A 13,842-nucleotide genomic window follows, 5' to 3' on the forward strand; every position below is an offset into this window, starting at 1 on the left:
ATTAAATGTTTGTAATATGATTGAAATTACTTCACAATATGGCACTTATTTAAAATCTGGTGTTTCTTTTATAATCATGTGCACTGATCATTTTCTCCCTGACTTTCCTTTTGTATACCCTCCTGTGTTTACATTAAGTCAGAGTCAGTTCTGAGACACATAAATCTGTTTGCTTGCTTATGGCATTCAATAATTGTTTTATATGACATTTGTTTTGTGCCAGTTGATTTGTTTCTATGCTCTAAATTAAAAATTTCTGCTTCTGTCTGAGTTTTATTAGCTGAAAATAATATTAGTAGGCTGGGGCCATAGCAGTAAGTGGTCCTCTGTCAACCACTTATCTTTTTGTTTATCTCTTGTTCCAGGTTATGAAATTTTAAGCATCATACTCACCTTTAAATAATCATTCTACATCTTTAGAGCAGCACACTCCATTCAGATTTACATGCTATATCTTAATTTTGCAAATTTTCTCTCTATAAATGAAGAAATATTTAAAATAGCGTAGTTTGAAGTGGAAACAAGGATTTGTTTATATATGCTGATTTTGGTAATAATCTGGGAATCTGGGAAACGAGGGTTTTGAATTTATTTTGTGCCATCTTATAGTGAATTTTCCTCCCTCTGAATCCATTACTTAGTTCATATTTATGACTTTGTTTGGAACAGGTTTAGATAATGTATAAACATGTGTTATTAGCCAAATATTTTACTTTACTTTTAAGAACTATATTCATGTTTAAGATATATGAATGGAAGTAATTTTTGATATGGAAGTAGTTTTTTGATATGTGTTAATTTTCCGAGAAAAAGTAGGCCATATATTTTTCAAAACTAGGAAAACACACTTTAAAATCACATTAAATTAAAATTACAAATAGAACAACAAGACAATGGATAAATAGTTTTAAACATTAATGAGCTTTAAATTAGATTAATTTCCAGATTTGGGGGAAATTAAATCCATTTCAGGTATAGCTCAATGCACGATGACAACAGACAAGGGAGCTAAGATGAAAATAAAGAGAATGGTGTTGGAAAAACTTTTATAATGACGTTATATTATCCAGCTAAGTGCTTTTCCTGTGAATATAATTTTCTGTTTTGGGTACTTAAACCTAGAGGGATATAACTAAGTGAAAGAAATAAACACCATAAAAATTGATACATAATTTCTAGATCTACTGCTTTTTATTTCACATTTAATTCGGTTTGGCAGTAAGATAGATTCTATCTTCAAATGTAGTAAACGGTACATTTGGATAGCAGCATATTGTATTAAAGGAGTATTTATATTCTTTGGGTTTTTAAAAACCATATTAAAATAGTTTGTTTTCATTGGAAAAGGGGGAATATCACTAATAAAGTACCACATGTGACCTGATTGCTACCAACAGCGGTGTTACATTAACAGACAGGCTGCTCTTCCTGTAGGTACTCACAGCCTGTGTTCACCTGGAATGAAAGTTTGTCCCTAGAAGTACAGGAACTATGTTCAATACCTTGTAATGGCCTATAATGAAAAAGAATACACAAATGAAGCACTATGCTGTATACCAGAAATTCACACAACATTGTAAATCGACTATACTTCAATAAAAAAATAAATACTTCAAAAAAATAAATAAAGCTCACAGGGAGGCACTTGAGATGGCTAATGCTCCAATTCCTGACTTTGTTTCAAAGAAAAGTGCATTCTTAAAACAGAAACAGTCTATATGTTGTTGAAAACAAATGATTGCTAAGAAATTTGAAACCAAAAACCTCCATGACAAAATAAGCTTATGCTATTAAACAAAGACAAATTTGTTCCTCTACACTTTCCTCACAATGATGTGTTCTTATATTCAATGTATGTTGAATAACTTGAATAAGAAGAATAACGTTAACAAGATCCTTCAAATGTTACATAAAATGATCAAATAAATTGGTTATTTAATTTTTCCAAAAGAGAAAGAATGGTTATATATATCCCCATAGTATAGGTAAGACAGCTTCACATACCAAAGGTACATTAAAGCAGAGGTAGCTAGTTGTTTACCAAAATACCTATTCTCACTTTTCTTTAGAAACAAAATCCAGATGTACCCGAATGTATGTGTGTATGTGTGTATTTGTGTGTGCAGGCAATGTAGCCAGCTAAAAGACTAAAACACACAGCCTTCCTTGAAAGCAAGTATTGTCAATATGACTAAATTCAGTCAATAGGTAGATAATTAGGTTATTAAATAATCTAATAAAACTATGTAGATTCTTATTCTACAAGAAAGCAATTTTCTATACAGCACATAAATAAACTAAAATTTAAATAAAGGAAAATATATACCATGTAGTAATTAACTAAAAATAGGAAAACTGGAATACTCATATTAATATTAGAAATAGTCAAATTCTTTTTTCCACCCAGCTTTATTGATATACGATTGAAGAGTTTGACATATCTCTATATTGTGAATATTTACCACAATCAAGCTAATTAACATATCCATCACCTCACATATTTTTTGAGTGTGTGTGTGTGTGTGTGTGTGGTAAGGATGCTTAATATCTATACTCACAGGAAATTTCAAGTGTAATACAATGCAGTATTATTAACTATAGACACCAAGCTGTACATTAGAGCCTCAGAACTCATCCATCTTTTAACTGAAAGTTTGTACCCTTTGACCAACATCTCATTTCCCCCATCCCTAGTCCCTGGCAACCAACTTGCTACTCTGTTTCAGACTTCCACTCATCTTTTTTAGATTCTATATATCTTGCATTTTCTTTATCCATTCATCCATCCATGGACCCTTAGGTTGTTTCTATATGTTGACTATTATTAATAATGTTGCAATGAACACAGGAGGATAAGTATCTCTTCAAGATCATGATTTTGTTTCCTTTGGATGTATGCCCAGAAGTGTGATTGATGGATCATATGCTGGCTCTACTTATAATTTTTTGAGGACCCTCCATACTGTTTTCCATTGTGTCTGCACCAATTTACACTTCTACCAACAGTATACAAGGGTTCCCTTTTCTCCAGACCGTCTCCAGTAATTTCTGTTGTCTTTCTGATAATAACCATTCTAATAGGTGTAAGGTGTTATTTTATTGTGGTTTTACTTTGTACATCCCTGATGATTAGTGATGTTGAGCACCTTTTCAATTACCTATTGGCTATCCGTGTATCTTCTTTGGGAAAAATGTCTATTCAGGTCTTTGGCCATTTTTTAATTGAATTACTTGGTTTTTTGCTGTTGAGTTATATGAGCTCTTACATATTTTGGTTATTAGCCCCTTATCAGAAAGATGGCTTGCAAATATCTTCTCCCATTCTGTAGGTGGCTGTCTCATGTTGTTAGTTGTTTCCTTTGCTGTGCAGAAGCTTTTCAGTTTGATATAGTCCCATTTATTTGTTTCATTTTTGTTGCCTATGTTTTGATTTCTTATCTAAAAACTTATTGCCAAGACCAATGTCAAGGAGCTTTTCCCCTATTTTTCCTTCTAGTAGTTTTACAGTCCCAAGTCTTACATTTAATTAAGTCTTTGATCCTTGTGGAGTTATACCATGTTATACCACATTTTTATGAGTGATATAAGATTGGGTCCAGTTTCCATCATTTCCATGTAGATATACAGTTTTCCCAGCACCAGTTATTGATGAGAGGACACTGAGTGTTCTTGGAACCCTTATTAAAGATCAGTTGATCAAGTGTGTGTGGGTTTATTTCTGGAATATCTGTTCTATTCCATTGGTCTATGTGTCTGTTGTTATGCCAGTACACCCCACTTTGATTTCTATAGCTTTGTAATATAGTTTGAGATCAGGAAGTATGACACCTGCAGCTTTGTTTTCTTGCTCAAGATTGGTTTGGCTATTCAGAATCTTTTGTGGTTGCATACAGATTTTATAATTCTTTTTCTAATTCTGTGAAAAGTATTATTGAATTTTGATAGCGATTGCTTTGAATCTTTTAGATTACTTGGAGTAATATAGACATTTTAACAATATAATTCTCTCAATCTAAAAACATGTAATATCTTTCCTTTTAATTTTGTCTATTTCAATTTCTATTATTAATGTCTTACTTTTTCAGTGTATAGGTCTTTTTCATCTCCATGGTTAAATTTATTTCTAGCCATTTTATTGTTTTGGAAACTATTGTGAATGGGACTGTTTTCTTATTTTCTCTTTCAAATAGTTCATTGTTAGTGTATAGAAGCACAACTGAATTTTGTGTTAATTTTGTTTCCTGAAACTTTACTGAACTAATTTAAAAGTTTTGACAGTTTTTTGGGTGGAGTCTTCACAATTTTCTATGTAGAAGATAATGTCATCTGCAAACAGAGAAATTTTTACTTCTTCACTTCCTATTTGGATGCCTTTTCTTTCTTTCTCTTGCCTAATTGCTCTGGCTAGAACTTCTAATATTGTGTTGAATGTAAGTGGCAAGAGTGGTCATCCTTACCTGCACCCCAATGTTCATAGCAGCACTATTTACAATAGCCAAAACATGGAAACAGCCTAAATGTCCATCAACAGGTGACTGGATAAAGAAGATGTGGTATATTTATACAATGGAATACTACTCAGCCATAAAAACTGACAACATAGCGTCATTTGCAGCAACATGGATGCTCCTGGAGAATGTCATTCTAAGCGAAGTAAGCTAGAAAGAGAAAGAAAAATACCAGATGAGATCGCTCATATGTGGAATCTAAAAAACAAACAAACAAACAAACAAAAACAAAGCATAAATACAGGACAGAAATAGGCTCATAGAGAATACAGACTTGTGGTTGCCAGGGGGGCGGAGGGTGGGAAGGGATAGACTGGGATTTCAAAATTGTAGAATAGATAAACAAGATTATACTGTATAGCATGGAAATTTACACAAAACGTTATGGTAACTAACAGAGAAAAAAATGTGACAATGAGTGTGTATATGTCCATGTATGACTGAAAAATTGTGCTGAACATTGGAATTTGACACAACATTGTAAAATGATTATAAATCAATAAAAAATGTTAAAAAAAAAAAAGAGTGGTCATCCTTTCCCCAAAAGATATTAAGTATCCTTACCACACACACTCAAAAAGTAACTATGTGAGGTGATGGATACATTAATTAGCTTCATTGTGGTAAATAATTCACAATGTAGATGGATGTCAAACCCTTCTATCATAAATCAATAAAACTGGGTGGAAAAAAGAATTTGACCCTTTCTAATATTAATATGACCCTTACATGTGTTTTTACTTTTCCCTGTGGGAGAACTCATGGGCTGTGGGGTCTCTCCTGGCACTGAGCCATGCTGCTTTGAGGGAGGAGTCATGTGGGCAAAATGAAATTGTTTCTCTTACCTGTAATGTGTCTACTGTTAGATTTCTTTTTTTCTTTTGCCCCCAGAGCATGCTGGAATTTCTCCACTGGACTTTGAGACTCTCACAAAGGTACTCTTGTTCCTGGGTAACTGTCAAAATTGGTGTTCTGTGGTGATAATAGAGAATTCCTATTCTACCATCTTACTGATGTCACTCCAGAAAAAAAAAATATAATTCTGAAGAAGAAAAATTATCAGGGATAAAAATGGACATTATATAATGATAAAAATCCAAAAACATATCCTAAATAGATGTATGTACTTAACAAAAGATTTTCAAAATACATAAAGCAAAAAATGATAGAACTGAAAGTAGAAATAGAAAAGTCCACTATTAAAATTAGAGATTTCAACACTCTTCTTTTAGTCATCTATGGAATAATTAAGACAGAATTCAATAAGAACATAGAATATCTCAAAACCACCATCAACCAAATTGACTTAATTGGAATTTTTAGACCACTTCACTGAATAACAGCCAAACAAACATTCTTTTCAACTGTACATGAAGCATTATAAAAGTAGACCATATCTTATGTCATTAAATAAACCTTGACAAATTTAAAGAAATTAAAAACATAGGAAGTATGTTCTCCAACTATAGTGGAAAAGAACTACAGACCAATAACAGAGAGATATTTAGGAAATCCTCCAAATATTTGGATATTACACAACAAATTTCTAAACAGTTCATCAAAGAGGAAGTATCAAGAATATTAGAAAATATATTAAACTGAGTAAAAAATAAAAATACAACATATCAAAATTTGTGAGACATAACAAAGCATTACTTAGAAGAAATTTATACCATTATATGCATGTTTTATGGAAGAATAAAGATATCAAAGAAATAATCTAGGTTTCCATTTTAGGAAACAAGGTACAGATGAGCAAATTAAAACCTAAGCAAGCAGAAGGAAAGAAATGATAAATACAATAAGGTATTTGTCTACACAGAAAATCTCAAAGAATCTACAAAACAAAAAACAAACAAACAAAAAAAACTAAGTGAGTTAGAAAGGTCACAGTATACAAGGTCAGATATACAAAAAATATACAAGTCAACTTACAAAAAGTAGTTATATGTTTATATAGTAGCAATAGATAACTGGAAACCAAATCTTAAAATAGTACCATTTAAAATAGCTCAAAAATTAAATACTTTAGTAAGAATTAAGGAAGATGTGAAGGATCTGTATGTTAAGAACTATAAAATTAAAGAAATCAAAGACCTGAATGAACTGATAAAAATAGCACGCTCATGATTTAAAGACTCAATATAGCTAGTTTGACAATAATCAATATAGTTTGACAAGCTCAATATAGTTTGACAATAATCCCTAAACTTACCTATATTTAACACAATCTCAATCAAAATCCCAGCAAGAATTTGTAGGTATAGACAAGAATTTGTAGGTATCTAAAATTTATACAATAAGTCAAAGAAACAAGAGTAATCAAAACAATATTGAAAAATAAGAGCAAAGTTAGAAGACTTACATGACCTGACTTTAAGCCTTCATAAGAAACTATAGTAACTAAGATTATACTATAACAGTGAAAGGATAGACCACTGATTACAGGAACAGAAAAGGTATCCAGAAATAGATCCATATAAATATGATCAATCAGTTTTTGACAGAGGTGAAAAGTCAACTCAATGAAAATAGAATAGTCTTTTCAATAAATGTTGCTCTTTTTTAGAAAAACTGAGCTTACATATGTCAAAAAAAAAGCTCAACCAATACCTCACACCTTATACAAAAGTTAACTCAAAGTTTAGGGAGAAGGTATAGCTCAAGCAATAGAGTGCATGCTTAGCACGCATAAGGTCCTGGGTTCAATCCCCAGCACCTCCTCCAGAAATAAATAAATAAACCTAATTACCTCCCTGCATCAAAAAAAAAAAGTATCATAGACTTAAATGTGAAGTTAAAGAAACCATGTATCTTTTAGAAGAAAACAGAAGAAAATTGTGACCTTGGGTTAGGAAAATAGTTTTCAGATATGACACAAGAAGCACTATCAATTAAGAAATATTTGATAGATTAAACTTAATCAAAATTTAAAACTTTTAGTCTGAGAAATATAATAATAAAAAAGACAAGCTGTAGACTGGGAGAAAATTTTTGCAAATCACATATTCAGCAAAGGACTTCATGACAGAAAAGATAAGAAACTCTGTAAACTCAACAATAAGAAAACAGATAATTCAATTTAAAAAATAGGCAAAATATTTGAACTCAGTTTATCAAAGATAAAGCAAATAGCAATAGACAAAAAGATGCTCAACATCAGTTGTCAATGTAAATTAAAAGCACAATGAATCCCAAGCAAAATCCCAGCAAGTAGTTTTGTGGATATCAACAAACTGATTCTAACATTTATATCGAGAAACAAAAGACCCAAGATAGCCAAACCAATGCTGAAGGAAAAGAACAAAGTTGGAGGACTGACACTACTCAACTTCAAGACTTACTATAAAGCTACAGAAACCAAGATAATGTGGTATTTGTGAAAGAATGGACAGAAGAATGGAACAGAATAGAGAGCCCAGAAATAGACTCACATAAATATAATCAACTGATCTTTGACAAAGGAGCAGAGGCAATCCAAAGGAGAGAAGACAGTCTTTACAACAAACAGTGCTGGAAAAACCATACATCCATGTGCAAAAAAGAATCTAGAGAGACCTCAGGCTCTTTATAAAAATTCACTCAAAATGGATCATAAACCTAGATATAAAATGCAGAACTAATAAAACTCCTAGAAACATAGAAGAAAACTTAGATGATCTTGGGTATGGCAATGACTTTTTAGATACAAAACCAAAGGCAAGATATATGAAGAAAATAATTGATAAGCAGAACTTTATTAAAATTAAAAATTTGCTTTGCAAAAGACACTGTCAAGATAATAAGACAAACCACAGACAGGGAGAAAAATATTTGCAAAAGACATATATGATAAAAGATCGTTACCTAGAGTACAATAAACTCTTAAAACTCAACAATAAGAAAACTAACAACCCAGCTAAAAAATGGGCAGAAGACCTCAACAGACACCCACCAAAGAATGTATACAGGTGACAAATAAGCATATGAAAATATGATCAACATCACAAGTCTTTAGAGAATGCAAATTAAAACAATGAAATAATACTATACACATATTAGAATGATAAAAATCAATAAAACTACCAACACCAAGTATTGTCACTTGGTGGAGCAGTAAGAACTCTCATTCACTGCTGATGAGAATGTTAAACGGTTCACCCATTGTGGAAGATAGTTTGACAGTTTCTTACAAAACTACATATACTCTTATCCTATCATCTAGCAATCATGCAACTTGTTATTTACTCAAATGAGCTGAAAATTTATCTCCACACAACAACCTGTATATGGATGTTTATGGCAGTTTTACTCATAATTGCCCAAATCTAGAAGCAACCAAGATGTCCTTCAGTACATAAATGTGTAAATAAACTGTGGTACATCTAGACCATGAAGTATTATTCAATAAGAAAAAGAAATGAGCTATCTATCAAGCCTTGAACAGACATGGAAAATCTTAAACACACATTAGCTGAAAAAAAAGCCAATCTGGAAAGGTTACATATTGTATGATTCCATCTATATGACATTCTGGAAAAGGCAAACTATGAGGACAGTAAAAAGATAAGTGGTTGCCAGGGGTTGGTGGAGGGAGGGATGAATAGGCAGAACCCAGAGGATTTTTAGGGCAGAGAAACTATTCTGTATGAAACTCTTACGGTAGATATATGCCATTATACATTTTTTCCAAACCCATAGAGTGTACAATACCAAGAGCAATCCCTAATGTTTAAATATGCACTTTAGTTAATAGCATCGATATTGGCTCTCCAATTGTAACAAATGTACAAAACTAGTGTAAAATGTCAGTAAGAGGGAAAACCGGGGGGAAGGGGGTATATATGGGAATTCATTGTACTTTCTGCTCCTTTTCTGTCACCCTAAAACCTCTTTAAAAATAAAGTCTATTGAGGGGAGAGTAGAGCTCAGTGGTAGAGCATTTGCTTAGCATGCACAAGGTACCCAGTATCTCCATTAAAATAAATAAGTAAATAAACCTAATTACCTCCCCCTCAAAATAAAAACAAAGAAAAATTAAATTAAATTAAATTAAATATTTTAAAAGTTTAAAAAAAACAGCAGTTTTATAGTCTCACAAACTTTATTTGTAATAGCCAAAAACTGGAAACACCCAGATGTCCTTCAGTGAATGAAGTTAAATAAACTGTGGTACATCTGTAAGATGGAATAGTACTCAGCGATAAGAAGAGACAAGCTATTGATACATGCAACTTGGATGGAACTAAAAGGAATCTTAATGAGTGAAAAAAGTCAATTTCAAAAGGTTATATATTCTATGATTCCATTTATATAACATTCTTGAACTGACAAAATTATAGAAATGGAGGCCAGATTAGAGGTTACCAGTGGTTAGGGATGGCTGGGGAAAGGGTGAGTATAAAAGAGTAATATGAGTGATCCCTGTGTTGACAGAACAGTTCTGTGTCTTGAAGGTGGTGGTTGTTATACCAAGGTACAACAGGTGATAAAATTTGCATATACCTAAACACACACACATACAAACACACACACACACACACACACACACACACACATACACAGGAGTTCATATAAAACTGATGACATCTGAATAAGGTCAACAGATTGTATCGATGTCAGTTTCTTGACTGTGATATTGTACTAGTGGTCTAAGGTGTTACCACTGGGGGAAACTGCAAGAATGGTATATGAGATCTCTCTGTATTATCTCTTACAACTGTACATGAACCTACAATTATTTCAAAATAAAAATTCAAAATTATTCAGCACTCTACTCATCAGCACGCATAATAAAGGCAGTGGGAAGACAGACACAAACTAGGGGAAGATATATGCCTTACCTACAATGGCTTAGTATAAAAACTATATAAAGAATGAAAAAGAAATTTTTAAAATTATTAATAATCCAATAGAAAAATAGCAAAGACATTTCACAACAGATGAAAAATGGCTAATAAACATGAAAACATGCTGAATCTCATGAGTGATATACTAATTAAAACTATAATAATGTAGGATATTACAACAATAAAATATATATATTATGACCATGTCAAGTGTGGACAGAGACTTGGGGCCTCAGGAACTTTTATACAATGCTAGCGAATGTGAAAATTGGTAAAAATCAATTTAGAAAGCCATTAGACAAAACCCCCCAAATTTGAATCTGGTATGTACATATCTTATGATCCAGTAAGTCCACTCCTAGGTCTTTATCTAGAGAAATTCTTGCACATGTATGCAAGAAAGCATGCTTATATTAGCTCTTTTCCCAATAGCAAAAATGGAAACTATCCAAAGTCCTTCATCAGTAGAATGCATTGATAAATTATGGTATATTCATTCAATAGGTTACTCTACATCAGTAAAAATAAATGAACCATAAGTGTACAAATCCACATGGATGAATCTCTGCAGCATAATAGTTAGCAACACAGACAAGTTACAGAATAAAACATACAATATAATTCTAACTTATATTCGGTACAAATACATATGTAGGTAGAAAACTTAGAAGAAAAGGAAGGAATAGTATCAATCATATAAATGCAGATTATGGCTACCTTTGAGAGAGGTTGGAGATTGCAGTTGGGAGAACTAGGAAGAACTGAAGATGTGCTGATTCTTGAGATGAGAGAGAAATGGATGGTTATTTTATTATTATTTTAGAAATCTACTAGAACTTTATATGCCCTCATTTATTTGTGATATATTTCATAAAGTAAAAGTTAAAAAATAAAACAACAAAATAAAGAGGTGATTCAGTCTGGTGACTCAAAAGAATAGACTCTAATGCCAATAGGTGGCTCAAATCTCCATAGGAATCAAATTGAGTAAAGAGAACAAAGCACTTGAGAAAAAAAATACTACTCACAATCCAAGCTTTTGTTTCCCCAAGTGAACATCTAAATTTGCATCTAACTTAGATCCTTGAGTGGTATAACTCTACAATTCTTAAAACTTCTTAGATGAGGTCCACTATATTTTCAAATTATGAATGTTTCAAGGGGTTGTCAGCCTAAACAAATTGTTTTATTGATGCAACTATATTTTTCCACTTTTATTATAATTTCCTTTTCAGTTGAACCTCTATCCATTTCCATAGCCATTATAAATAGAATGTCAAAGCCAAGAAAAACTGATTACGGATAGAATATCCTGAAGATAAAATGTAAGAGAGTAATTCTAGAACTCACATCTCAAAAGTGCCATAATAGCCTAGTGGACATTTCACTGGCAATAACATTCAAAACAGATTTTTCTTCAGGATCTGTCCTGAACTTAAATGCCAGCAAGATTTTGCACCCTGTTCTCTTATCCCTAGGTCTGTAAGAAATGAATAATAGTTGTGAGATTCTGAATAGATTATTGAAACAAATAACCAGGAAAAAATGACTGCTCTGATAGGACTGTGAAGTACCTTGGTGCTGGACAAGAGGTACTCAATTAATGCTGACTAGAACAACATAGCTTTGAGACTTGGATCACAGAGCCCTCCCTCATTAAACGAAGCCCATATGGCTCCCAAACCTATCTAAGACCCCCAACTATGTGCTTCCTTCAGCCTCAGATCTTTAATCAACACAGATGCTGAGATTTTAGCCAAGGTGCTTGCCCTGCATCTGAAAAAAACTGTTCCTGCAATTAATTAACCCAGACCAAGCAGTTTTTGTGCTGGTCACAGATCCTCTGGCAACCAGAGGAGACCCTCATCCATCATCTCACACCACCAAACTTCCCATTTGTATCCTGTCCTCAGACCAAGGAGGCATCTGAGGAGAGAGTGAGCCTCTTTATGTTTCAAACATTAGCCATTTTGGGTATAAAATGAGTTATTCTTCTTTAATTCCACAAGATTCCATCTCCTCAGATATTATGAAATAAAGCTTACTCATTATTTTAAGAAACAACCAAAGTTTCTTCGTCTTTTTATTATTTGATATACCCAAAGATTTTTTCCTAGATATACATACACCTCATTATCAATAACAACTAAATATTCATATTGTTAACATCATGTAACCCAAACTAGCAAGTGAATGTGATTTATTACTAATCCACTTTCCATAATGTTGAGGTCTCCTTGAAAACCATTTTAAATCTAACCCTTGTCAACAGTGCTGAATTTTAAGGAAAACAGATTTCTGTGATTCTTCCTCAGGGATTTAATATTCTCTCCCCAAACATAGAGTGGGGAGAAGGCAGAATTAGACAACATGTTTATAATTTCATAGTATTTTAAGAGCAACAAACTTTTTTTTTAATTAACAGGTAAAGATTAAGGAAAAATTAGAAAACTTGCATGAATGTTAACAGCAGTGCAAAAAAACAGCAGTGGGAAGTAGGTGGGAGAATACCAATACCCTGCCCTGATTCCCTACTGTTAGTGGAGTGTAAGCTTCTACTACCCTGCAACTGAATCTTCTAATTCCCTCGCTCACCCCAGTTGTACAGTCTCTAATAATTTTCATTTCCAATATCTTTGTGGTTCCTTTAACATATCTTCATTAATATTTATCATAATGGAGTTATTTTTACATTTGCTTTTAAGTTTATGCATCTGTAGATGTTAAAAGTTTATTACATCTTTGGACTATAATATTTTTCATAGGCAGATATTCTTAAATTGATAGAAAACTATATTGAGAAAAGATTCAGTAGGTACATGTTTGATGAAAAAAACCACTTTTATCAAATTTACTGATTCCAACTATCTGTGGTTTCATGAATTGCACCCTGTGATGAGCAACTGTCTTGGAAAACTGCCAGTCATATCTTTAGTCAGATAGGTAAACTGGAACATTTTCATTGCAGGTAAAATTACTTTTTTTCTTCTGCTAGGTTCCATGTTAAGTGCTGCTTGCACAGTACAACTTCCTTCCATGGCAATTTTTGACATTTAAGATAGTCTACATATTACAAAAAAAACTCCATCGCTTTTATTTGTCAATCATAGCCTTTTAATTAGATTCTTTCAAATGAAGCAACTAATACCTTATTTCAAGAGCCATCAGAAAGTGAACTAAAACTAAAGTGTACTTTAATAAAACAAATTGAATGTAACTATTACCCCAGGGTAACATATAGTAGAACTCAATTCACTAAAATAAATTTTATAATCCATTTCGAATATTGGATCAAAATCTGTGAAGAGAAATTCACTTTCTCTTCTTGAGTCCTCTCAGATTTTTTTAACCTCAGTCAATCTGACAAATTGTTGAACACAAAATAGTGCTTTTATAATTTAGAAATACTAGTAATAATACTGTGTGGGACTTATACTCCCCTTATATGTAACATACTAGATTTAAAATGTATAGAATCCTTACAAAAGGTATCATAATTCATATTT

At 32.4% G+C, this 13,842-nt stretch overlaps 1 long non-coding RNA gene across 1 annotated transcript; it reads left to right on the top strand.

The window, feature by feature from the left end:
• Positions 1 to 9,586: 9,586 nt before the first annotated feature.
• Positions 9,587 to 12,380, top strand: LOC116663384. Its single transcript, XR_004319628.1, has 4 exons — positions 9,587 to 9,597; positions 10,908 to 10,914; positions 11,256 to 11,259; positions 12,191 to 12,380. It is a non-coding gene; the product is annotated as an uncharacterized LOC116663384 (long non-coding RNA).
• Positions 12,381 to 13,842: the final 1,462 nt, after the last annotated feature.

The sequence above is a fragment of the Camelus ferus genome, chromosome 4 (assembly GCF_009834535.1).
Source record: "Camelus ferus isolate YT-003-E chromosome 4, BCGSAC_Cfer_1.0, whole genome shotgun sequence".
Taxonomy (NCBI): domain Eukaryota; kingdom Metazoa; phylum Chordata; class Mammalia; order Artiodactyla; family Camelidae; genus Camelus; species Camelus ferus.